The sequence below is a fragment of the Mercenaria mercenaria genome, chromosome 10, assembly GCF_021730395.1.
Source record: "Mercenaria mercenaria strain notata chromosome 10, MADL_Memer_1, whole genome shotgun sequence".
NCBI lineage: Eukaryota > Metazoa > Mollusca > Bivalvia > Venerida > Veneridae > Mercenaria > Mercenaria mercenaria.
Window position 1 is genome coordinate 1,046,488 of NC_069370.1, and position 18,932 is coordinate 1,065,419.

The 18,932-nt window shown below is 35.4% G+C and overlaps 2 long non-coding RNA genes across 2 annotated transcripts in view; both read left to right on the top strand.

The window, feature by feature from the left end:
* LOC123559944 (uncharacterized) overlaps positions 1 to 18,932 on the top strand; it is a 39,802-nt gene that overhangs the window by 5,735 nt on the left and 15,135 nt on the right. The window lies entirely within an intron of this gene.
* LOC123559945 (uncharacterized) lies at positions 1,609 to 9,357 on the top strand. Its single transcript, XR_006688073.2, has 2 exons — positions 1,609 to 5,120; positions 5,750 to 9,357. It is a non-coding gene; the product is annotated as an uncharacterized LOC123559945 (long non-coding RNA).

Sequence of the window (18,932 nt, forward strand, 5' to 3'; positions counted from 1 at the left end):
GTGAAGATTTCAACTCCCATCATATATTTAGTGGAAACAGATTCTCTGATGTTTCTTTCTGCTCTGTTTTATCGCTTTATAATAATGTATAAGCCTACCTAATTTAATGAAGGCTTAAACATGATTGTTTTATGTGTCTGTACAAATGAAAAAGCTGATTAGAAAGTATATTTCTGATACAACTGTAGATAAAAGAAAGTCTACCTGAAGTAGGCTCCATAGGTAGGGCACAGAAGTGCTATCTTGGACTAATTCTCGATTGAGGCAGAATGCATATGTTCTCCAAACGATCTGACAGAAGACAATAATTATATACACGTCTGGTTTTCTGCTATAAGGCACTGCAGTAGCATTGCACCTTTTGCGCCTGGGGAAAGACCTGATCTGATATCATGACAATGTGTCCTCCACCTTCTATTCATGCGAAGAAGTTGTTAGGTAATACATGTGTTATCTACAAAGTAGGGGCTGAGAGTTTTAAGGATAAGTATAGTTATTTACCAGGAATGCTGAATTCTTCACTCAAGATGGGAGTGTCATTAATTGATGGTTGTACCATGATTTTTCCGAACAGTGATTGTTATATTGATGATTAAATCAGATGAGAAAATATTGATTGAACATCGCTGATCTATTATCAGCCTGCTGTGATCCTACTGTGTTTTATTTAGTCATTGTGTGTTGAGGGTGGGCTATCTGGTACAGATATACCATGAGGAATCCATCCTTACTTACGTTTTGGCAGTATCTCAGTTTTCTTAGTAGTTTGTACTTACAGTTTGGGAGGAAAATAGTTCCCTTAATCATTCACGGACTCTCCCATTCAGGGGGCCTCTGCAGCCAAGTGGTTAAGGTTGTTGACTTTGAATCACTTGCCATTCACTGATATGGGCCTGAGTCTCACTCAGGGCATTGAGAGTTCTTCGTGTGAGGAAGGAATCCATTTGGCTTGTGGAAGGTCAGTGGATCTACCAAAGTACCCACCCTTGATGAAATAATGCAAGGAGGGGCACCTGGGGTCTTCCTCTACCATCAAATCTGGAAGGTAGCCATACAACCTGTAAATGTGTCGCCAACAAAAACAGAAATTAACGACTTGCTCATTCACAAGTTTAAGACTAACATTAAGAAAAATCTACACGCTTATCTCAATAGGGAGAGTACAGATCTATGGATCATGGGGTCGTGAGTTCAATCCTCGGGCGGGGCATATGTTCTCTGTGGCGTTTTGATAGAAGACATTGTGTCTGAAATCATTCGTCCTCCACCTCTGATTCATGTGGGGAAGTTGGCAGTAACTTGTGGAGAACAGGTTTGTACTGGTACAGAATCCAGGAACACTGGTTAGGTTAACTGCTCTCCGTTACATAACTGAAATATTGTTGAAAGACAGCGTAAATCCCAAAACAAACAAACAAACTTTGAGAAACATATGTCCCAAATATTCACTAAAATATGTTTTGTGAAATGTTTGCAAGTTTTGCACTTTCCAGTTTGTCTTAATGTTACCACATTAACTCTCTAAGCATGACTAGTTAATAAATGAAAGGCCTTGTTTCAGGAAATATTTCAGTCCATTCCTGTGGAGAAAGAATTTTGCAGTAAGCACTTAATATTTCTATACATGTTTTTATTTACATGAGCTTATCAGCATGTTGATAGGTTGATTGAAGATAGTAGGTGAAGGGGTAACATATATCAGAAAGCAAAAGTATGTTTGATTAGCTTTTCTTATCTTCATGTACATTTCTCCTAGTTTCTGCATGAGCCACTCTCAGTTGTACCATATTTTGTCCTTATGTAAGCATCACTTTAATTTAATATTTTAACATGGGCATCATTTTTAAAGGGACTGACCCCCCGATCATACGACACCAAAAAAAAAGAAGAAATGTTTTAGATATCAGAAAATTATTGCTATATTTCTTTAGAAGGCTTTGAAACTTAGTTACTGTCAGGTTTATAAGTTATGGAAACACATAAAAATTATTTGTTTTTACAAAATTGAAAAGCATTCTGCAGCAACCCGAGTTCAATCCCTACTGGGGCATTAAGTGTTCTCTTGATTGGCATTTTTGAGGTACTAAGTTTAGAAACAAAAACTTGTGTTCTCATGTTCATAATATGATCAAATTAAAGAAAGATCATTTTTAGCCAAATTCTGGAGGTCAGTGCCTTTAAGAAGTCATCCAATAAGACTGTTCCAAAAAGTATAGAAAAATGATCTACACATATTTATTGGTATCTTTGAGATAATATAAAGAGATGATAATTTACACCTAAGAGGAAAAGTATGTATACATGAAGTTTTAGCACTAAGGATTTGTCTGTAATGAAAAGCAGGTTCTTCTCCTTTAAAACTTAAAAGTTGCTGGCAGTGGCATATGCTAACTATGCAGTACACTTGCGGAAAAATGATAATATAAAGAAGATATCTCGGATTGAAATTTAAGGTCGAAATTTCTTATTAACATTGATATTCAAAATTTATCGAGAATATGAGCTATGGGTTAGTTTTGCGGCTTTCTTTTGAAATTAATTTTCAGGCTCAGAACTTCTGTACTTGGCTGAGGTGAATGTTTTCTGTGGTGATTCAGCATTAGAAAGTTCATCCAGGAGTTATTTATGCTGCACTTGATTCATGTTAGGAAGTTGACATTTGATTGCCAAAACAAATTAATCAGTTCTTAATATATCTAGAAACACTTTTAATTTACTGGAAATACAATTTGATATGTTGAATCCCTATCAAAGTTTAAGTGTTTACAGCAATGTATCGTTGATTGATACGGAAATTGCATTTTTGAAATTTCGGACATAGCGGTCGTGAATATAATTGCAGTTTTTCCTTGGTTCTCAATGGTACCTTTTTTAGCGAAAATTTCTTTATATGTATTTGATATTCCTGTACTGAAATCATATTTAGTGTAGGAATCTTAGGTGCTGTTATAGCAGATAGGAAAACAGAAACGTTGGGAGTTTGTCATTTTTCAGATAATAATATTATGATAAGAATCGCCATAGTGTTGCCATATCATGATATACAGCGCTATGAAATTTCTGTAACACCCATCCCTGTTATAGGAGTAATCATATCATAATATATGGTGCTACTGGTGCTACGAAATTTCTGGTAATACCATTATGAAGCCATACCTTCAAGGTCAAGGTCACAGGCAAATGTTCATAACAGGACTTGACAGTATAAAACATCATGCTCTTTTATTTCACTAGATTTTGCCAGTAATTATAGCTGAATGAAATTAAGTTAAATGCAGCCTGTTTTTTGCTAAATGTCTTACTACAATATACCTAGAAAACTTATTTCAGACTGGGAATGCATGCCATTGAATCCTGACTGGTATTTTCCCTGTCTCAGGTCGGCTATAAATATCACAACCATTTTCCTGATAGCATTTAGATATTCTAGCTGATAGGTTACCTGGAGGAATGCTTTATCTGCAGAATTTGTGACTACAGTTGCTGTAAACATCCGTCAATATGTGCACTTGTTCCATTTGTAAGTCAAAATAATTTTAGTAATGGAAATGTACTTGATCTGGGAAGAAACAAAATGGGGCATCACTTTAGATGACTACTGTACAGCTTGTACCAAAAAATATAAACTGCAATAAAATTCATTTATTTTTATGTCTCCTACACCACTGAGTGTTGGGAGACATATTGATTTACTCCTGTCTGTGTGTGTGTCCATCCGTGTCTGTCACAAAACATCTTGTTCGCACTCTAAATCGAACATTTCTCATCCAATCTTCACCAAACTTGAACAAAATGTGTTTGCCAATAAGTCCTCGGCCAAGTTCGATAACTAGCCAAATCGGCTTCTAAAAGGCACTTCGGAATTATGGCCCTTAAAACATTGTTTTTGATGATCAAAGCACTGAAAGTGTGATTGGGTTGTATCAAAGCACTGACAGTCTGATTGGGTTGTATCAAAGACTGAAAGTCTGATTGGGTTGTTTTTGATAAGCAAAGCACTGAAAATCTGATTGGGAATTAAAAATATATATGCTCGAACATTTCTCATCCGATCTTATACTACTATTTAGATGATTAGGCAGTTGTGGGAGACATGCGCTTTTCTCAAAAGCAGCTCTGGTTTTTGATGATTTATGTCTCAAATGCTGGGGAGACATTGCTATATATTGGCCAGCTGTCTGATTGTCAAACCATCACAAATTTTGTTTTCAACCTCCAAAGATTTTCAAGTAACCTGATACAAATGCTTGTCATGAGGTGATAGTACAGAATATAATTATCTGACAGCCAAAACACTTCAAGGTATTATCAGAAGTCAGATAGCAGAACTCTATAAAATTTCTACTTCCTCTTTTAAACCCTAGAAAGATTTTCAGTTCAGTATCAGGGTCATACAGTGAGTAGCAATATCTCATGTATGCTGCTCCTTGAAAGATTTTCAAATTACTTAGGACAAAATTCTAGCCATGTTGATTCAAGGTTAAAGTGTTACTGTGATATGGTAAGTAAGGGTGCTTATAATACAGATCTATATTATTGAAGCTACAACATTGTGTTTTTGAGGAAGATTTCAGTTTTTGCATCTTGTTTGTTTTATCTTTCATCAATTATAAGATTTATGATGTAGTCATGTACATGTGGACTGAAACTGCTTTAAGAAAGTTTTAGAGCAAAGTACATTGCAACTGTGACTGCTGATTAACAGTATGTTAGAGAGAATTTCTTGGCATGTTCTGTTTGATAACTTTCACTGCTGAATGCTCGGTGTTTACAGTAATAGTAAGCGTTTGAATGTTGGTAAAGTTCCTGGTTTCTTACAAACATTCTTAAATGTTGAACAATCATCTAACAATGTTGGTAAAATATAATGCATGTGTGTAGCTGCCTCATTAACATCCACTTACTACAAGAGTTTAGATGAATGAATGGAACTGATAAACTAATCTACAATATTATTTTACAAATATCAAAAAAAAGCTTGGGAATATTTATAATAAGATAAAAATTAAGATGGATAATTATGTTGTCAGAAATTGGGAGTGAACAGACTTGAGAAGTTAAAGCAGTGCTGGGAATTCTATTATATAACTTACATCATTGACCTTGTTTAGAAATTTTGAGTAGGTAAATTTTTGATGCTGCTTTTTATGTGAGAATATTGTTGTTTACTCAATGTTGACTGCTTTTTAAAAGCAAAGTTTCTTTCATTAACAGTGTGATACATCTTTATAGGAATTTCGGCAGGTACTGTTTTAATAGAATGTTGTTGTATTCTTAGAGTGGTGTTTCGTGTTTAAGGAGTAATAAATGATTTAATGTCTGTACTGTTTTTGCAATAATTAATTGTTTTCAACAGCACATACGACATTTTTCCAAGTCTGTTACATAGATCTTATTATTTTGGGTGGTAAATATAGAAATAATGCATTTTCATGTTCAGTTACGTGTTTTAACTAAGTTTCCATTGAGTGTTATGCACAAACAGTTAACTAAGAATAAAAGTATTTCCTTCAGATAATTACAGAGGGATTGTTTCTTGTTTTATTGCAAATGTTCTAACACTTTAATAGCAGAAAAAAGGGTACAAAACAGTCTGTTATAAGGCTGAAAAAGCAGTATGTGAGGACTTTTAAAGGAGTTGGTGCCTATTTAAATTGCCTGACTAATCTGATCTATAGAAAGTATTCATTCTCGGAATATGTGAAAATTTGAATGTTACAATTTCTGATCTTTTGTTCTGCTTTCTCAGGAATCGACCATGAGTTGGCAAGTGTACGTGACAGACCAGTTGTTGACGCCAGGCGACATGTGTAGTGCTGGCATTTATGGCGTTGATGGGGGCGAGTGGGCCGGGGAAGGTTGTATAAGACCGCAACCACAAGAAGTCACAAGACTGATCAACATTATCTCGGGAAAAGAGAGTGACTTTAACGGAATCAAAATAGGTGGGATCAGTTTTCTGTACGTCACTCATGATGCGCAGGAAGGTTCAATTATCTTGAATCGAATCGGAGCTCCATCTGACAAGGAGAAATATGTATGCTGCGGATACCTGGCCAAGGGCTGTTTTGTGTATGGCGCAGTGGTCGGAAACTACAGAATGGGAAATTGCAGTAAAGTTTCATGTCGGCTTAGGGACTACCTAAAGCAAGTTGGATACTAGCATAGACAGAAATCTAGTCAATATAATATTAGGTGCTATCCAATTTTATTCATGTGAAATTCATTTGGACAAAAAGTTCATAATCGCAAGTAAAGGGAAGCAACTGATACTAGTGTAATTTATGTGCTTTACATGTGTTACAGTCCTTGACCTTTACAATGAATGAAATGGTTGTGTTTTTAGCTCACCTGAGCACGAAGTGCTCAAAGGTGAGCTTTAGTGATCACCCTGTGTCCGGCGTCCGTCGTCGTCCGTCGTCCGTCCGTCCGTCCGTCCGTCGTCAACAATTTGACTGTTAACACTCTAGAGGTCACATTTTTGACCCAATCTTAATGCAACTTGGTCAGAATGTTACCCTCAATAAAATCTTGGACGAGTTCGATATTGGGTCATCTGGGATCAAAAACTAGGTCATCAGGTCAAATCAAAGGAAAAGCTTGTTAACACTCTAGAGGTCACATTTTTGGCCCAATCTTAATGAAACTTGGTCAGAATGTTACCCTCAATAAAATCTTGGATGAGTTCGATATTAAGTCATCTGGGGTCAAAAACTAGGTCATCAGGTCAAATCAAAGGAAAAGCTTGTTAACACTCTAGAGGTCACAATTTTGGCCCAATCTTAATGAAACTTGGTCAGGATGTTACGCTCAATAAAATCTTGGACGAGTTCGATATTGGGTCATCTAGGGTCAAAAACTAGGTCACCAGGTCAAATCAAAGAAAAAGCTTGTTAACACTCTAGAGGTCACATTTTTGGCCCAATCTTAATGAAACTTGGTCAGAATGTTACCCTTAATAAAATCTTGGACGAGTTCGATATTTGGTTATCTGGGATCATAAACTAGGTCACCAGGTCAAATCAAAGGAAAAGCTTGTTAACACTGTTGAAGCCGCATTTATGACTGTATCTTCATGAAACTTGGTCAGATTGTTAATATTGATGATCTTAAGGTCCAGTTTGAATCTGGGTCATGTAGGATAAAAAACTAGGTCACCAAGCCAAATCAAATGAAAAGCTAGTTTACACTAGAGGCCACATTTATGACCATACCTTAATGAAACTTGGTCAAATCTTGATGATCTATAGCTCAAGTTCAAATCTGGGTTAGGTGGGGTCAAAAACTAGGTCACTAGGTCATATCAAAGGAAAAGCTTGTTAACACTCTAGAGGCCACATTTATGACTATATCTTCATGAAACTTAGTCAAAATGTTAAACTTGATGATCTTTAGGGCAATTTTGAATCTGGGTCATGTCGGGTCAAAAACTAGGTCACCGGGTCAAATCAAAGGAAAAGCTAATTAACACTGTAGAGGCCACGTTTATGACCATATCTTAATGAAACTTGGTCAGAATGTTAATCTTGATAATCTTTAGATCAAGTTTAAATCTGGGTCAGATGGAGTCAAAAACTAGGTCACTAGGTCATATCAAAGGAAAAGCTTGTTAACACTCTAGAGGCCACATTTTTGACTATATCTTCATGAAACTTAGTCAGAATGTTAAACTTGATGGTCTTTAGGTCAAGTTCGAATCTGGGTCATGTCGGGTCAAAAACTAGGTCACGGGGGTCAAATAAAAGGAATAGTTAGTTATTACTTTAGAGGCCACATTTATGACCATAACTTAATGAAACTTGGTCAGAATGTTAATCTTGATGATCTATAGGTCAAGTTTAAATCTGGGTCAGGTGTGTTAAAAAACTAGGTCACTAGGTCAGATCAAAGGAAAAGCTTGTTAAGACTCTAGAGGCCAGATTTATGACTGTATCTTCATGAAACTTAATCAGAATGTTAATCTTGATGATCTTTAGGTCAAGTTCGAATCTGGGTCATGTGGGGGCAAAAACTAGGTCACCGGGTCAAATCAAAGGAAAAGCTAGTTAACACTCTAGTTTGTTTTTATCTATATTAGATTTTATACATTTGCAGATTTTTTGTGCAGAAGTGACTTATGCTAGTGAATTGATGTGAAAGGAATTTTATCAGACAAAACAGAAAGTTTCCAAGCAGAATAAACAAGCAGGTATTTAAATCCTGCATAAAGTGTTTTTGATGATACTGAATAAATGTAGCCGAAATGTTGAATGTAGTGAATGACAACCTATGATTATGTTGTAAATGTCAAAAACTGTAATCTCTACCATAATGTATAGTGCAGGTTGCTTTGCTTACTATAACCAGTACAGGCTTTCTATATTTCAAAATTACTAAACCTGTCATATCTATTGTGCCAGGAACGACATGTATTTTAAGTGTCAGGGTCAGGCGAAATGATTGAAAATACAATTTGTTTTAAAAAAATACAAAACTTACAACTTACGAGGGTTGAAAACTGAAATTAACTAAGGAAGGACTCTGTAGGAAGGTGAGGAGGAGAAAGAATGTAATTACAACTATTTGTCGTGTGTAGATAAAGAGTTTGATAGTATAGAAGTAATATACCATCTTTTAAGCTTTCTTGGCAGAGGAATACGGGTTAACTGACTGACGCAATTACGAATGATTTGCCCGAGGGTACAAGTTTTCTGTTTCATGTGCCAAACCTATATTGCTTTATTATTGTTTTTATAGAAATGTGCCAAATTTTTTATACACTGCTTCAGTCTGGATATATAAATAGCAGAGGTGTCATGGAATGCATACAGAATGAAGACAACTCTTGAGTTGTTTATTTTTGGCATGTCTAGTTCAAGGAATAGGTATTTTTTGCTGGACTACAGTTTCAGAATGGAAAGAAAAAACACCATGCAAGACAATGCAGAATAGGAAAAACTTGATAAAAATGATCCTGAGATTTTATTTGATATGTGACCAGTTCATTATAGAATTATTAATTTTTTTGAAATAATGAAAATTATGTCTATCGTAATACCATTTGGTACTCTGTTCTCAAATCTGACTGGAGCACTTTGTTTGTACATTGTAATTGTATTTTTCTGTTGTTTTTTGTGTTTTGTTTGTTTGTTTTTTTTTCTCAGAAGTGTGCCAAATTATGTTTACTTGTAATGACTATTGTCTAACAGAAATGTGCCAAATACCGACCTAGAATGGTAAAATAAAAAAACTGTTGTAGTTTGTAGTGTTCATATGATAAATTCACTAGTTATGCTTTCATTGGTTCAAATACATTGTGAACTTTGTCATTTTAATGTCATAGAAATGCAATAAAATATACAAAAATGATAAAAAAAATTGTATCTTTTGTTTTCATCTAACGCAGAATTGTTTGAATATTTATTTACATTTAGCGTGAAATATTGGTATTTTCAAGGAATCAAAATGAGTTATATTTAGTTAAGACACAGAATAAAAAGGAATTTGTTGTTAAGCATGTAAGAGCAAAATATCTTTCACACATGCACACTATATCTTATTTTTTCACTCTTGGCCCCATGTGGTTCTGGGACGATCTGTGTATGAAAAGAATTGGAACTACTGCCTTACCCTTGCATGGTCGTAAGAGGCGACTAATAGGGTCTTAACACTTGGTTTTGAGGTAACTCTGTGATTCCAGCAGGTATGCAAATTTTGATTCCATACCTCATGTTTTTATTTCGATGTAAATGAGATGTGGAACCAAAATTTGTAGTCCTGTTTGGCGCCATATAACCTATACTGTGTTGGTGCGCCATAAAACCCAAATAAATAAATTTTCACTCTTGACTTTGCTACTTGTGAAAATTAAGCATTTGGTGTTCACTCAGTGAAAAAAAAAGTTCTGTCTTGCACTGGAACTTACAGATATTCTCTTTATATTTATATCTAAATCTCTATTGATGTATGTTGATATATTGAATACATATAATATTACTGAAATTGTTATTGCAGTATGTTACTTATATTTATATAAGTTATTTACATTTATTTACATAATATTATATGTTGGTTGGATACTTAATGTAAAACAATTTATTATTTCACACGGTTAACCAGCATTGTTTCATGCTGCACATATTCACCTAATAGTTTGTTACAGACAACAAAGCAATTCTTTACTTCACACAGCCCACCTGGATTTTTCATGCAACTTTATAATTTATTACTTCACACAGTTGCTATATTACACAGTCACTACTTCACACAGTAGCTACTCCACACAGTCATTACTTGAAACAGTGTCTACTTCATATAGTCATTACTCCACACAGTGTCTACTTCAAACAGTCACTACTCCATACAGCTGCTATTCCACACAGTCACTACTTCACACAGTTGTTATTCCACAGTCATTACTTCACACAGTAGCTATTCCACATAGTCACTACTTTACACAGTCCCTACTCCACACAGTAGTTATTTCACATAGTTGCTACTACACACAGTAGCTACTTCACACAGTTGCTACTACACACAGTAGCTTCTGCACACAGTTGCTACTTCACACAGTTGCTACTACACACAGTAGCTACTGCACACAGTTGCTACTTCACACAGCTACTGCACACAGTCACTACTCCACACAGTCATTACTCTACATAGTCACCACTTCACACAATTGCTACTTTGCATAGTTGTCATAGAATGCTACAGACAGTGAATGAATTTAGTCACTCTACATTGTTACAGCAGTAAAAATTTAGTCAGTATCTAGATTGTTTTATAATACCTGTTAAACTTTTGATTACTTCACACAGTCACTACTTCAATCAATCACTCTAGATTGTTACAGACAGTTTAACAATCCAGTCACTCCAGATTGTTACAGCAGTTAACACTTTATTTAATAGGACAATATGAACAATTAATAATTCTTGTTTCCATTTCATGTAATTAGCAAGTTTTTTAGGCCAAGATACAGTGTAACCTCTGTTAGCTTTACCTTTGAGGAGCAAATACATCTCTACAAAAACAGAAATCTCGCTACAAAAAACAGAAAACTTCTTTGCCATTTGACAGAATTATTCTTAAATATTACCTCTCTGGAACAATTACCTAGATTTACAACAAATACATTTCAAGTGTTTCCATTGGTGGTTAATGTAGAGAGGTTATGCTGTAAGAAACAGTTGACACTCGATATCTCGAACTTGCTTATCTCAATATCGGCTTTCTCAAAGAGATTTTCAAGTCCCGTCACAAAATATCATTTAAGGAGAATTTGGTTGAAGCAAAACGCTAGGTCCCTTTGAGATCGAGATACCGAGTTTCAACTGTATATGTAATTTAGTTAAGGAAAAGACGAGAAAGGAAATAGTTCCGGAAAATGGTGCTGATGGCAATGAAGCTGAAGATCGACTCTGAACATTTTAGGTAACTTAGCATGCCGTATATTTAGATGTGAGGTGTACGAATATCTATATTGTAAACAGGTGTTGGTGTGGTGAATGCTTTACTTTAGTTTCTTAGCTTTTATTTCACTTCCAGTTCAGATAAAACAGAACATTTGCATTACAAAATTTTTCTTTCTTTGTAAAAGTTATAACAGAACTTCCGAGTTTTGAGCCTGCCAGGCCTGATTTAATTGGGGGCACCTGGTTTTTCTTTTCACCATTAAAGGCAAATGGCACCATGTGATGGTGCAACTTTAAACTCTTTGAAACAAAGTTGTTGCTTCTGAGACAAAATGGCCACTTTGTCTGAATGATATCTTTGATTCATTAGCCACCACAACTGTTTCTGAAACTGCACTGGATGTAGGATTCTTTCATGTAGAGAAGTTGTCCGACTGGCTCATAGATGGTAGTATGTTAATATTGTTCCTAGGGACATGGGGCCTCTATGGCTGGGTGGTTAAGGTTGCTGACAAGAATCACTTGCCCCTAACCAATGTGGATTCGAGCCTCTTCATGTTAGGAACCTATCCAGCCCGTTTACGCAAGGTTGATGGCTCTGTGCATTTGCCTGCTTTTGATGAAATAATGCATGGAGAGACACCTAGGTGTCTTCCTCCACTGTCAAAAGCTTGAAAAGTTGCCATATAACCTATAACTGCAGGGCACTCGTTTGGCCATTTTTGGGGCCAAATATGGGTACCATTCCCCTCCTAAAATAATATGTTTTTTTCCCCTTTCTCAGAAGAAAATTCCCCTGATGATAGGTTGTTTGACACAAATAGGTATGATTCTTTCTTTTAATATTATATAGTGCCTCTAAGGAAGATTACTGTTGCAATATAGTCACATCAGTTAGGAATGATTGAAAACATTATTAAAAAGTGTGAAAATTAGTTACATATACATGGCTTAAACTTCCCCTTTTCGTCTTAAAATGTCGAAAAATTCCCCTTCCTGAGGGTATGGGTACCTGTCCCCAAAAGTTGTCTAGTGCCCTGAACTGTGTCAGTGTGTTGTTAAACCCAACAGGAGCACCAACTGTCTGCCACTGCCTTTGAACATATTTCCAGATTTGTTCTGATAAAGCCTGCCAAATCTGAAATGACAATAAGTGTTTTACATTATCTTCAGGTGATCTAGAAATGTGTGTATTTTGTTCTGTCTTAACTGAACTTTGTCACTAGGTAACACTATTATTTAGATAACAGTTACTAAACCATTTTAACTAAATCCTTTCTACAAAAAAGGCTGGTGTTCACTTCTGACTTTCACAAGATTTATTTTAGCTATAGCATTATAAGCTTTTGTAGATACAGACTTACTACTAGTATTCACGTTTTCAGTCTTTGCTGCATTATGTATGACTGTTACAGACTTTTGCTGTACACAAGTTGCATTAATTATGACTGAACTTGTGTACTTTTATTCACATAATCTTTGCCTTTTTGTGCTAAAAAATCTCTCAAGTCTTATTGAGAGATGTTACAAGGACCTACTGTAACATAAAATTATGCATATTGGTTTATAATGCTTTTCTGCTAAATATTCTGAAAATTGACTGCCATATATAGATATTCAAGTATAAATTTTTCTTCCTTACTCAGCTGGTCTATATTAAAGTGTATCTTTCTTTCTGTTAGCTAGGCTGCATTTTAGAACTTACCAACATTGAGAAATGTGTATTCATAAGTTGGAAATTCTCTAAATTATGCCACTGTCAAATAATAAACTATATTTAGAACACGTATGAGGTTTTTATGCCCCCAAAGGGAGGCATATAGTTTTTGAACGGTCTGTCAGTCTGTCTGTCCGCAATTTTTATGTCCGGTCCATATCTTTGTCATCCATGGATGGATTTTTAAATAACTTGGCATGAATGTGTACCACAGTAAGACGACTTGTTGCGCGCAAGACCCAGGTCCGTAGCTCAAAGGTCAAGGTCACACTTAGACGTTAAAGGATAGTGCATTGATGGGCGTATCCGGTCCATATCTTTGTCATCCATAGATGGATTTTCAAATAACTTGGCATGAATGTGTACCACAGTAAGATGACATGTCGCGCGCAAGACCCAGGTCCGTACCTCAAAGGTCAAGGTCACACTTAGACATTAAAGGATAGTGCATTGATGGGCGTGTTCGGTCCATACCTTTGTCATCCATGGATGGATTTTCAAATAACTTGGCATGAATGTGTACCACAGTAAGACGACATGTCGCACACAAGACCCAGGTCCGTAGCTCAAAGGTCAAGGTCACACTTAGATGTTAAAGGATAGTGCATTGATGGGCGTGTCCGGTCCATATCTTTGTCATTCATGCATGGATTTTAAAATAACTTCACATGAATGTGTGGAACAGTAAGACGACGTGTCGCGTGCAAGACCCAGCTCCGTAGGTCAAAGGTCCTAAACTTTAACATCGGCCATAACTATTCATTCAAAGTGCCATCGGGGGCATGTGTCATCCTATGGAGACAGCTCTTGTTATCTCCTGAAAGTGAACAAATAAAAAATATATTATTATAATAATTCAAACTCGGAAATAGTGAAATGAAATCCCACTTTATTTACTTGTATTATAAATAATTATGCCCAACTTTCAGTTTCCAGTGGGATAACTTTCAGTTACATGAACTTAAGTTACAAGGAAATTCGCCCATTTGGATAAGCTTAATAGTTACTATAGAGAAATTTTGATTGGTATTTTCCCCACTCAGTAATGATGTTAACATTGAATTTGCCATTTGAAATACAAAGATCTTTATAAGTTGTCCCGGGATTCACCCGATTTTCTAGTGGGATAGGAGATTCTTCTACTTTGACAGCTAATAACCTTTCATTACAAGGCAGTTCAGGTAGTGAGACATGACCTCTTGTTTGGCAAACTTCTCAGAATGACTGTCTCTCCGTAACACTGATACCTTATTGTGATGAGCTTATATAAGTCATTACTAACGATCGAAAACATCCTCATAGTGTTGTAGAAGTGTGCTTTATTTCTGTTATACTAGTTCTTAACATTTTATACTTTTCTGATTTCTGTATTTCACCCTGTCCAACAAGTAACAGTGATTTGCAGTTAAACATATGCCTTATACAACAATTTCAGTCAGAATGTAATTGAGTATCTCCAGTTTATTGATTTGAAAACAATATTCTTAATGTGATTGAGAGAAATAAATTTCTGACATGTTTGGAAGGGGCGAAACACTTGAAATGACCTCTCTTTCATCAAAGTCTGGTCAGTGATGTCAAACACTTCTTATTACACATTGATGATTATTGTAGTAAACAACAAATAATATACATAGAAAATTGTTTATTTCTTTTATTTGAGCACTTCAATTTTGTCATGTTTCACCCCCAGTTTTGTTTGCCTGGAGGTGCAAACACGCCTGGCCAAAAAAATGTAGTGGGAACACTGATTTTACACCAAGAAATGCCTTTGATATGATTCTGCTTTGACTGCACAACACTTGCACCGGTTAGACACAGCGTCTTAAGATAGTGGACCTGTAATGACAGTTGGTAATTTCTGTTCTTTACTGAATGTGATTTCGGCATTTTTTGGTTGTTACGGAAACTGTTGCTCCCATGAGCTACATTAAAAGCTGAAGAATGCCAAAATAACAGATGATAATACAAAATCACACGGAAATTGCTGAATTACTGAGCCACTACCTTAACTGTATTATCTACTAACCACACTGACTAGATATCTTTATAGTTTGATACTGATTCAATGTGACTGTGTATTATCTAACTATCAAGATAAAATGCACAGGTACACTCACTGATCTCATATTTGCAGATTCATCTGTACTGTAGATAAAGGTTATCATAGGACTAACGAAATTATTGTTGCTTTATAATACAATGCTCTAATACATATATAATGTCTGAATATGTCAGTTTACCTATAACCACTAGATTATTTTGTACATGCCTGATATAGGATATAAAATTTTGACGATGATAAAAGTTTGTGATCAGATTTGAACTTTTCAAGAGATACTTGGTAAAATTTTTAATATAGACCATTAGTGTTCAAAGTAGATTCTTGGTTTAATAAATAAGGTAACTTTAAATTATTTCCTCAATTTTATTTCTTTGACTCCTACTGATGTTCCAGCAACAGTAACACTTTACTATTTCATCAAATGTTAAGATTTCATTGCATCCCATCTTTTTACGTAACAAATTTTATGTAAGAAATTTTACAACTATTTTCAGTGACTACCCGCAATGAGTTGGGACGCACACGTTAAGAGCCTGATGGCTGGTCCAGGTATGAAGATGGCAGGACTTTTTGGAATGGACGGAAATCCATGGGCAAAATCCAGCGCTTTCAACCCGACACAGCCAGAAATAGGTCGATTGATTAAGCTTGTTCAAGGAAAGGACATTGGTGGAGAAAGTATTACGATATGTGGAACAAAGTACATGTTCAGGAGTCCGGCTGACGATGGACTTTTAACAGTATTATCGTTAGGCGGCGAGGAAAAATATGTTTGTAATGTCTGCCAGACGACTCGTGGAGTGATTGTGGGAGTGTCACAGGCCTCGGTAGCGGGGGCGTCAAGAGAATATCTAGATAAATATAAGAACTATTTGAAAGGAATAGGATATTAGAGAGAATTCAGCATCGTTCATAAAGTGTACATAAAGAATGATCAGTTCATTATATGCTGGTAATCTGCGATAAGTGTTATATCAAAGTTATACATTTAAGTTTCTCATTTTAGACTTTAAGAAATGAACAAACATATAAATGCAATTACTTTTGTTGAAATATTTTAGAATTTATTTAGTTATTCACAGATCAAAATACTGCTTCAGCATTCAAACACAAAGTAGGTTTTTATCATGGAACAGAGATGATGCACAGTATTATATAAGATTTAAGGTATTTGAAGGGAGTGTTGTGGGGAGGGTGGGGGGCGGCTTTTCCGTATTGAGGAAATGTCAGATTTTTTATTTTTACTTGAATTATTAAAACACAATATACAAACAATACTCATATGACTTGTAATTAGGGCTGTAACGAATACACTAAGGGGCGAATATGATACGTATCACGAATACAGGGTGACGAATACAAATGTTTATTCATGAATATGATTTCTATAATAAAAGGGTCACTGAACATTATGTGGCTTTTGCCAACAATATATTGTCTGCTGACTAAGTTATTTATAGTACTTACTGGGAACTCTAAACACTGTTATTGTAAACTAATACAGTAAAAAAGAAAAAATACACACAGTCAACATGTAAGCTTTGCATTCAAAGGACTTAAACTGTCAATTGTTTAGCAAAAAAATGGGTAGAGAGGACCAAAATCTGATGACGTGTATTTTGCAGGAGGATCCCCTTTTTCAGCTCAACATGCTGTTTATGTAGTGTTTTTGGATGTCGTAAAATGGGAATTCCCACATGTTGAAATCAAATATTAGTTATATAAATTTGATTATGAATTCAATCACATTTCAAACCCAGAAAATTATAAAAAGCATTTTATTAATGGTAGACCAACATGAAATGTCAGCCCTATGACTTACCGAATCAATGTCTTGAAAATATTTTGTCTACAGTTGTGGGTGGAGTAATACGATGAAAACGAATAATTGATGCACAATGCACTATGAAATGGGAGCATTTTCGGTAGATTTCTTGTGTTTTAGGTAAATTCAAGTAATTTTAGTTTGGATCATGCAATTTTTATGTATATTCATAAATATTCAGTTTGAGAAATGGCAAATAATGAATACAATTCGGACAAAACTGTATTCGACTAAATCAAATATTCGAATGTATCGTTACAGCTCTACTTGTAATCATTGGTTGTCTAAAATATGCCAGAAAGTTCATAATACAAAGGAATTTATTCATTTGTTCTGTTACTAAGGCACTACAAAGTCATGTGACATAAAAGATTAAGATTCATGTAATTTCAACTTTATACCAAACTATGTGCTGTAAACTGAAAAAACACATACCATAGAAAGAATTGTTCAACAAAGACTTTTCTCTGAGCTTTAAAGACAGAAACATTCGAACATGATGAAGACATAACTGGGTGATTGGATGTTGTTTAGAATCACAGACTGATTTGGGATGAAGAATGACAACTGCACAGAGCTTCTTTTTTTTACTCATTCCATTGCTATATATATTGTACCGGTACATAGATATCTTCTTTATGAAATACTGTCTTCCTATAGCAAAAACTTTCCGAACAAACATAAAAGTTATGAATTTCTGTCTTAAATGTGTTAATTATGTTTATATTTGTGCTATTATTGTCAGAACATTCTGTGTATGATTTGAGTTTTTCATTTTAAAATGTTCTCACTGTTTTCTCAAAGTTCCTTGAAAAGCATAAAAAAAGCATTGATGTTTGATTAAAGTTGAAAGGAAAGCTGCAGATTGTGAACTATTTTTGTATCTCCCTGTGTGAAGATTGGGCTAGCGTATTAAAGTTGTCCCATATATATCTTTACACAAATTTTACTTACAGCCAAACTTTGATGATGTTATTATAAGCAAGCCTATTTTTGCATACTGTAGTAGGACATATTTTCGCGGGGTCAGAATTTTGCGAATTTGAAATTTTGAGTATGTCGGGACGTTAAATATTCATGAAATTGTAAAAAAGGTGTCCTGCTTGAATAAGAATTACGCTAATGGTGAATATTACACGAGGATTAATTTTCGCTAGATGTAGACCCTCGCAAATATAGCGAAAATTAAACACAAGCGAAAATTTCTGCTTCTGCAAGCCTATTTTGCATACTGTAAAGGCACATATATTTGGCTGAGTCAAAATTTCGCGAATTAGTAGAAATTTTGAGTATGTTCGCGACGTTTTATATTCGCGAAATTGTAAATGTGGAGTCCTACTTGAATTAGAATTATACTAATGGTGAATATTTATGCAAGGATTAATTTTCGCGAGATTTAAACCACGGTTGCAACTTCACACACTTGCTACTGCACATAGTTGCTACTTCACACAGTCACTACTACGTACAGTCGCTACTACACACAGTCTCTACTTCACACAGTCTCTACTACACACAGTCGCTACTTCACACAGTCGCTACTTCACACAGTCGCTACTACACACAGTAGCTACAACACAGTCGCTACTTCACACAGTTGCTACTACACACAGTAGCTACAACACAGTCGCTACTTCACACAGTTGCTACTACACACAGTAGCTACAACACAGTCGCTACTTCACACAGTTGCTACTACACACAGTAGCTACAACACAGTCGCTACTACACACAGTCTCTACTTCACACAGTCTCTACTACACACAGTCGCTACTTCACACAGTCGCTACTTCACACAGTCGCTACTACACACAGTAGCTACAACACAGTCGCTACTTCACACAGTTGCTACTACACACAGTAGCTACTACACACAGTAGCTATTTTACACAGTTGCTACTTCACACAGTAGCTACTACATACAGTCAC